General features: G+C 46.1%; 1 protein-coding gene across 1 annotated transcript in view; it reads left to right on the top strand.

Moving 5' to 3' along the window:
- Positions 1 to 8,932: 8,932 nt before the first annotated feature.
- The window catches only part of vars1 (valyl-tRNA synthetase 1), an 87,780-nt gene continuing 87,310 nt past the window's right edge, over positions 8,933 to 9,402 (top strand). The window contains exon 1 of the mRNA XM_078566444.1: positions 8,933 to 9,045. The gene's annotated coding sequence lies outside the window, so the exon portion shown is untranslated. The remainder of the gene's footprint in view (positions 9,046 to 9,402) is intronic.

Genomic DNA, 9,402 nt, shown 5'->3' with positions numbered 1-9,402 from the left:
ATTGTTCCGTATATCCTTTTATTAATATATTTATATATTCACTTGCTTCAAGCAAAATTCTTACTTTTAACCAGATGACCGTTTATGCATATGTTTTATCCTTTCTTTCCTTTAGTAGGTCATAACTTTGCTCTTACCTTTAACCCAAATTAAAGTTTGATCAAATTGGCTCCTTCAAAACCAGAACGATTGGGTCTGGGAAAAAGGTGTCCGCGAAAGGGATCCTTTTTAGATTAAATCTTGTTGTGACCAACAGAGGGGGTGGTGGGCAGAGGGGAGGTGGGAGCTGGGGGTGGGTGGGTGGCAGGTAAGGGGCTGCTGAATAAAGACAAGGAACCAGTTCATCCCTCCTCACCCGGGGCATAAAAATTTGGGGGTGACACAGCCAGACGGTGACATATTGAGGCGTCTCGCCTGGTTCAACAACTTTGGGGAACCACACCTAGGGGGTGGGTCATAACAAATTAGACTGCTCATCCTAGATTTGAACAAATTGGGGGCTCGGAGCCTGAAAGATTTTTTCCCACGGACGAAACAAACAAATTAGAGTGGGGAAAGTAACCCTACCAACTGGAAAGGATAGAGGTAGAGAGAGTGATAGAAAACTGAGCACCTGTGGGAGAGAAGGAGATGCTGGGGGCTGTCCTCAGGAGAGAAAGGGTGGGGCTGAGATGAAAATTGAGGCCAAGGAGGCTATGTGTTTTAACTGCTGAAAGGTAGGGCACCTCTGGGCCAACTGCTGGAAATTATGGGAAAAAACCAATGGGGTTTATCAGGGCACATTCACCCAGTGCAGAGAATGGGAGTCAGTCAGAGAGCATAGCAGACCAGGCTATGGCTCTGACTGCAGCTGCATATCTCTGTAGATGTGCTCCTGACAGTGGGGGGTGAGGTTAAACAAATCCCTGAGAGTTACAAGGATCTTGTATCCGCAGAAAAGGTGGCCATATTTCTCCAGGGTGAGGCAAGTAAGCCTATAGTGATACTGAGGGATACAGGGGCCAGCCAAACTCTACTGCTGGGAAAAGGCATGACCTTCCCACCAGAGAGTGCAGTGAGTGCCAAGGTGCGGGTAAAAGGGATTGAAGGAGAATACATGCCCATTCCCCTATACCGGATACAGCTGGATACCTTGTATCAGGGCCTGTGGACGGGATCGACCTGCTCCTCAGCAATGACCTGGTGGGATCAAAGATAATACCATCTCCAGTGGTCTCAGAGAATCCCACTGAGGTCAAGCAGACTGAACAGCTGCAGGCGAAAGTGCCTGGCATTTTCCTTGACTGTGTGGTACTGCAGTCTATGGTCCAACAAGCTCCAACAGAGGAAGCTGAAGTGGCACTGCAGGCAGAAGACCCTCCAGTCTGGTTATCTGAAACCTTTATCGGGAATCTAGAAGACCCCAAGGAGGTGATACATAAATCTTCCTTGGTAGAGGCCCAGCAAACTGACCCACTGTTAAAAACATGAGCTGAAACTGGTAACTGAAGCTGAGGCAGAAGGAATCCCTGAGTGGTACTACATTAAAAAGGAGGTGCTGATGAGGAATTGGAGACCACCCTCCCCACCCTACCCCCACCACCTCACAGGCCTGCAAACGAGGAGTCGACAAGTGATCCACCAGGTAGTGGTGCCGCCGAGGTACCGTGGGGTAATATTAGGGTGAGCTCATGAAATTCCAATGGCTGGGCATGTTGGTAAACGCAAAACCCAATCCCACATTAACCGGCATTTCTACTGGCCGCACCACCATAGGGACATAATAATGTTTTGCAGAACCTGCCACACCTGCCAAGTTGTGGGAAGACCCCATCCTACAATAAGATCTGTACCTCGGATTCCCATGTCGGCTTTTGGGGAACCATTCAGCAAGGTGTCAGTGGGTTGTTTGGGGCCTCTGTATCCGTACCACCATGGGCGTGGCTGCCCGCTTCCCAGAGGCTGTTCCCCTGAGGACTATATCTGCTAAAACAGCGGGTAGGGGAATTAATCCAATTCTTTACCGGGTATGGTCTGCCCACTGAGATCCAGTCAGATCAGGGCTCAAATTTCATATCCAAATATTCCAGGAAGTCATGGGTAACCTGGGTGTGACCCAGTTGTAGTCTTCTACATATCACCTGCAGTCACAGGGGGCCCTAGAATGGCACCACCAGACCCTAAAAACAATGATCAGGGCATACTACCACGAGTACCCCCATGACTGATATAAAGGACTAGGTTTTCTTCTGTTCGCTGTCATGGACTCACCCAGTGATTTCACTGGGTTTACTCTGATTGAATTAGTTTGCGGGCACTAAGTGTGAGGGATTCTGATACTAATCAAGAAGAGGTTTTTAGATATTTATTTGGAATAAAAGGCAATGTAGCAAAGTGGATACAAAATTGGCTGAGGGATAGGAAGCAGAGAGTAATGGGTAATGGGTATTTTTCGGGCTGGGCTTTTCCTGATATATATAAATGATCTAGATCTTGGTGTGCAGGAAACAATTTCAAAGTTTGCGGACCACACAAAACTTGGGAGAATTGTAAACTGTGAGGAAGACAGTGTAGAACTTCAAGAGGACATTGACACACTGGTGGAGTGGGCAGATAGGGGGCAGGTGAAATTCAATGTGGAGAAGTGTGAGGTGATGCATTTTGGTACAAAGAACATGGAGAGACAGTATAAAATAAATACATTTTCTAAAGGGTGTGCAGGAGCAGAGAGACCTGGGTGTATATGTACATAAGTCATTAAAGATGGAGAGAGCTGTTTCTAAAGCAGACAGTATTCTAGGCTTCATTAATAGGGGCATAGAGTACAACAGCAGGGAGGTTATGATGAATTTATATGAGACACTGGTTAGACCTCAACTGGAGTATTGTGTACAGTTCTGGGTGCCACACTATAGAAAGGATGTGGACGCATTGGAGAGAGTGCAGAAGAGGTTTATGAGAATGGTTCCGGGGTGAGACACTTCAGTTATGAGGGAAGATTGGGGAAGTTGGGGCTGTTTTCCTTGGAGAGGAGAAGGCTAAGGGGAGACTTGATAGAAGTTTTCAAAATCATGAGAGATCTGGACAGAGTAGATAGAGAGAAACTGTTCCCACTCGTAAATGGATCGAGAACCAGAGGGCACAGTTTTAAAGTGTTTTGCAAAAGAAGCAAATGCAAGGTAAGAAAAAACTTTTTCACACAGCGAGTAGTTAGGGTTTGGAATGCACTGCCTGGAAGTGTGGTGGAGGCAGGTTTGATTGAGGCATTCAAGAGGGTGTTGGATGATTAGCTAAATAGAGACAATGTGCAGGTTTATGGAGAAAAGGCAGGAGATTAGCACTAAGTTAAAATGCTCAGAGAGCCGGTGCAGACACGATGGGCTGAATGGCCTCCTTCTACATTATAACAATTCTGTGATTCTGTAAAGCAGAAGGAGGAGCTATCCATGTTGGAATTTGTAGCCATGTTCTGGGGGCGGCTCATGAGAGCCTTCGAGGTGGCCAGTGAGCACTTGTAAATCTCCCAGACGGCAATGAAGAAACAGGCCAGCAGACATGCCAAGACCCGAACCTTTCAGCCAGGAGACTATGTGTTAGTGCTCCTACCAATACCAGATGAACCCTTAAAGGCCTGGTCCAGTGGGCCGTACAGAGTAGCAAAGCAACTCGGGGAAGTGATCTAAGTGAGACCCCAGATCGGGGGAAAAAGCAAAGGCTGTGTCATGTCAACATGATAAAGTGATAGCACAACCGAGGAGGGGACAAGTAGATAAGAGTCTGTCCCATTGCCACTGACCAGAGGAGGATGGTAGCAGTGGGGGTGAATTGGAGGGAGATGTGGGTGAGGCCCATATTGAACCCCCTAGTACCCGGCTAGTCAATACAGAAATACTGGCCAACTTAGACTCCTTATTCACCTGCCTAAGTGCAAAACAGCGAGCAGACTTGTCGAGACTGCTCACTGCATTTAAAGGCTTATACAGAGACAAGCCAGGCTGCACCACACTAGCTCGACATGATGTGGGTGTGGGAGAGGCCTCTCCCATAAGGCAACATCCCTATCGTCTAGGCCTAGAAAAGCTGGCCTAGGTTTGGGAGGAGATTAACTACATGCTGGAGCACCGACTAATAGAGCCAAGCAGCAGTAGCTGGAGCTCCCCAGTTGTGCTCATGCCCAGGCCAGACGGCTCCACAAGGTTCTGCACTGACTACCGAAAAGTTAATGCAGTAACCAGAGCCGACTCCTACCCGATACCCCGGCTGGAAGACGGCACAGATAGGGTGGGTAAAACAGTCTACATTACAAAGATAGATTTACTCAAGCGATACTGACAGGTTCCATGGCGACCAGAGCAAAGGAAATCTCCGCCTTTGTAACTCCGGATGGGTTATACCATTTCAGACTCCAAAATTTCCGTCTACCTTCCAAATGTTGAGGAACCAGGTAGTGGTGGGGTTGTCCAATTGCGTCTTGTACCTGGACGACCTCCTAGTGTACAGCAACACCTGGGAAAACCATAGAACAACTGGAAGCTCTCTTCCAAAAAGTACAGTCAACTGACCTAGTGGTCAACCTTGCAAAGAGTGAGTTCGCCAAGGCTAGAGTGACCTATCTAGGACACGTAATCAGTCAAGGACAGATACTGCCCAGGGCTGCCAGGGTTCAAGCCGTAGCCCAGTTCCCCATTCCCACCACAAAACAGGAAATATTCTTGGGGATGTGTAGGTTATACCGCAAGTTCATCCCAAACTTCAGCACAGTAGCTTTCGTGCTGGCAGACCTACTACAGAAAAAAGCGAAGATAGTGTGGATTGAGAAATGCCAGACTGCTTTCAAAAAGCTGAAGGCCATTTTGATAGGCCAACCCGTGCTTGCAGCCCCGGACTTTAATCAGGCATTTAAAGTAGTCATTGATGCGAGTGACATTGGGGTAGGGGCTGTCCTCCTACAGGACAATGAATTTGGAATAGAGAGACCAATCGGGTACTTCTCTAAAAATCTCAACAAGCATCAGAAGCGGTACCCAACAGTAGAGAAGGAATCTCTTGGTTTATTACTGGCCCTCAGGCACTTTGTGATTTATGTCCGAAATGGATAGAGAGAGACCACAGACTATACCAGCCACAATCCGTTAACTTTTGTGGAAAAATTTAGGACCCAGAATGCCAGGTTATTCCATTGGAGTTTGTTCCTCCAGCCGTACCACTTAAAAATCACCCACATTCCTGGGAAATCAAATGTGATTGCGGACGCCCTGTCCAGAACTTAAAGGAGCTCAGTTAGAACCAGAAAAGATAAATTGACCATTGTTAAAAGTATGAATGTGAGTATGAGAGTGTTTTGTTGTTTATAACTTTTCCCCTGTTTTGTAATGAAATGAGAGTGAATCTCATTTCATTCCGTGGAGGAGGGGAAGTCTCATGATAATGAAGAAAAAACAAATTGCATCCAGAGATATTGGACTTTAAAAATATGACCTAAGTTTTTAAAATGCACAGAAGCCACTGGCTGGAATGCTGTAGTGTGACTCCCTAAGAGGTAATGGAACCCACAAGGTACTTCTAAAGACATCCTGAAACTAATTGCTCCCTCCAGTGGAGAGAATGGGACATGATAGGAGATGAACATCATCTCATCAAGAAATCCTGAGTAATGCCAAGATAGGTTTGTGAATTTGCTTCCCACTTGGAATATACAAAAGGGGGTTAAAAGTCAGCTGAAAAGCTGCCCCGGTGTCTGTCTGTTGGCGAGTGTTCCGAGAGAGAGCAAGCACTGAAAGTTTGACTCAAAAGTAACAGCCACTCACAGTACCCCTGCAAATTGCCATATTGCAGGTATCCCGATCTGTCTCCCTCTCTACTGAATTCAACGCCACTGGAACCTCAAAACTGACTATTTGTCTACTGGAGCCTCGAATCCGACTTTTCGACTACTGGAGTCAATTCTACTGGAATCTCGAATCGCAATGGCCGCAACACTCAATCACCTACTCCCCATGAGTCAAGGACTGTTCCATAACCCTTTTATATATATATATATATATATATATTCACTTATTTCAAGCAAAATTATTACTTTTAACCTGTATGATCGTATATGCATGTGTTTTATCCTTTCTTGCCTTTTGTAGTTAATAAACTTACTCTTACCTTTAACTCAATAAAGTCTAATCAAATTGGTTCCTTCAAAACCAGAATGATTGGGTCTTGGAAAAAGGTGTCCACGAAAGGGATCCTTTTTAGATTAAATCTTCTTGTGACCGACAGAGGTGGGGGGGCGGGGGGTGTGGGGGAATGGTGATCGGTGCTGAATAAAGGCAGGGAGCCAGTTCATCCCTCCTCACTTGAGGAATAACAATTTATAGGTGCCCCAGCCAGACAGTGATAAATTGAGGGGTCTCGTCTGGATCAACAACTTTGGGTAACCTAACCTGGAGGTGGGGCATAACAGTAGCAATGAAATTAAAGAAGTGTACAGCCGGTCATTTTATCTAATTTAGTTAGCTCTTGTTAATTAGTATGATGACGCAAAGTAGGAGTTCCCCAGGATCCTTCCAACATGTCATCCAATAGTGGGATTTCAGTTGATCTTTTCAAAAGATCAGGCAGTGGTGTGTGTGTTTGTGCGTGTGTGTGTTTGTCCGTGTGTGTGTTTGTTTGTTTGTGCATTTGTGTGTTTGTGTGTGTGTGTGGGGTTTGGGGTGTTGAGTGGTGGGGGTGATATCTGCCTGAAGATCTTTGCTTGTATGCTCCTGTATGGACACAAGGCCTCAGGCTGTGGCTAGATTATCAAATGCAGTTTTCTTAAAAAGTTGATAGCAAAGGACACAAACATCTCCAAGAGAAAGTTACCAATTAACTATTCTTACACCTAACCTGACTTTTGCTAGAATGTACAGTGATATCAGATTAAGAATTATGTCCAGGTGCTTTATTCCAATTTCACTGAGAGAGCAATTTTAGAAAAATTCCCTATATAGTGATGATTTTCCTGTCTCTATCTTCTACCCTCAATTACCATAAGACCATAAGACATAGGAGCAGAAATTAGGCCATTCGGCCCATCGAGTCTGCTCTGCCATTCAATCATGGCTGATAAGTTTCTCAACCCCATTCTCCTGCCTTCTCCCTGTAACCTTTGATCCCCTTACCAATCAAGAACCTATCTATCTCGGTCTTAAATACACTCAATGACCTGGCCTCCACAGCCTTCTGTGGCAATGAATTCCATAGATTCACCACTCTCTGGCTAAAGAAGTTTCTCTTCATCTCTGTTCTAAAAGGTCTTCCCTTTACTCTGAGGCTGTACCCTTGGGTCCTGGTCTCTACTACTAATGGAAACATTTTCCCCACGTCCACTATATCCAGGTCCTTCAGTATTCTGTCAGTTTCAATCAGATCCCCCCTCATCCTTCTAAACTCCATCGAGTATAGACCCAGAGTCCTCAAACGTTCCTCATATGTTAAGCCTTTCATTCCTGGGATCGTTCTCGTGAACCTCCTCTGGACCCTCTCCAGGGCCAGAACATTCTTCCTGAGATACGGGGCCCAAAATTGCTCACAATATTCCAAAATGTGGTCTGACCAGAGCCTTATAAAGCCTCAGCAGCACATCCCTGCTTTTATATTCTAGTCCTCTCAAAATAAATGCCAACATTGCATTTGCCTTCCTAACTACCGACTCAACCTGCAAGATAACCTTAATAGAATCCTGGATAGGACTCCCAAGTCCCTTTGCACTCCAGATTTCTGAATTCTCTCCCCATTTAGAAAATAGTTTATGCCTCTATTCTTCCTACCAAAGTGCATGACCTCACACTTCCTCACGTTGTATTCCATCTGCCACTTCTTTACCCATTCTCCTAACCTGTCCAAATCCTTCTGCAGCCTCCCCGCCTCCTCAATACTACCTGTCCCTCCACCTTCCTCTCATTCTATTTCACAAATCCCATTAATTACATCTTACTATATCTTATTGGGTAGATAAGTATCTAGTATCCAGAGACTCAGGTTAATGCTCTGAGGACCTGGGTTTGAACCCCACCATGGTAGATGGTGGAATTTGAATCCAGTAAAAATCTGGAATTAAAAGTAACCATGAAACCATTGTCATAAAAATCCATCACTAATGCCCTTTGGTGAAGCAAATCTGCTGTTCTCACCTGGCCTAGCCTACATGTGACTCCAGAGCTACAGCAATGTGGTTGACTCTGAAATAGCCTGGCAAGTCACTCCGTTGTATCAAACCGTTACAACCACATAGACTGCAGTGGTTCAAACTCTTTCGAGTTATCAACAGTCACAGATTGCAACTCTTTCGAGTACAATCACAGTTCTTGGTTTTCCGGGAGTGGGACATGAACCGGAAGGCAGCTCAATACCACCTTCTCAGGGGCAATTAGGGATGGACAATAAATGCTGGCCTGGCCAGGGACACCCACATGAAAAGAAAGATCCCTGGAAGATTTTTACAGTTCAAAACTATGTTAAAAATAGTTCCATCTTCTGGTCACTAGAACATAAAGGCGACATTCTGACACAGAAGTGGATCTCGAGTCAAACCCCTGATTTCAGAGGCTTCTGAATTGAGAGGAGAGATGGGAGAAACTCGGGCTTTTAAACCTAGGAAGGAGATGTCTGAGGGGTGATCTTACTTAAGGTGGTTCTGAGAACATTGCTGGACATTTAAAGTGCGTGTATGAGGAAAAGATGTACTGCTGATACAGAAACAGAAAATGCTGGAAAATCTCAGCAGGTGGAGAGAGAAAAAAAACAAGAGTTAACGTTTCGAGTCGGTATGACTCTTCTTCAGAGCTGTACTCCTGATAATCTTCCAGTTTCCATTTACTGGAAGGAAAGGTCGCTGAAAAATGTTGCTCGGGGTGATCTTTGGTTGCAATACTCCTCTCGCCCACCAGATGGCACTTGACTCGCAACTGAAACGCGCATGCGCAGTTCAGACAGCTGCTGATGCGTCTTCCTCTGTGCCTGGCCAGAATCAGGGGGAAACAATTTCTCTTTCTCTTTCTCTCTCCTCTGCTTTTCCGCAGCGCCAATAGGTAGAAGGTTTGTACTTTTACCTCAACGAAACCTCAAAACCGATTGCGTTATCATTCTTACGATTATGCTGCAGAAGTTTTTTTTTGAAAGTGCCTGTGCGGGATCGACTCCAGGCAGGGGAAAGTGGGCAGACCCAAGACGTGGGGTCCTGGTTCTGCCGGGAGCACGAGGGTGTCAGTGTGTGTGTGTGTGTGTGTGGGGAGCCGGTGAGTGTCGCCGCGTTCCATTCGAACCCCGCGGGCTGTCGCCGCGTTCCATTCGAACCCCGCGGGCTGTCGCCGCGTTCCATTCGAACCCCGCGGGCTGTCGCCGCGTTCCATTCGAACCCCGCCGGCTGTCGCCGCGTTCCATTCGAACCCCGCC

This window comes from Cetorhinus maximus, chromosome 21 (assembly GCF_964194155.1).
Source record: "Cetorhinus maximus chromosome 21, sCetMax3.hap1.1, whole genome shotgun sequence".
NCBI classification, from domain to species: domain Eukaryota; kingdom Metazoa; phylum Chordata; class Chondrichthyes; order Lamniformes; family Cetorhinidae; genus Cetorhinus; species Cetorhinus maximus.
The sequence above is the reverse complement of the archived record's forward strand: the minus strand, read 5'-3'. Positions and strand labels throughout refer to the sequence as shown.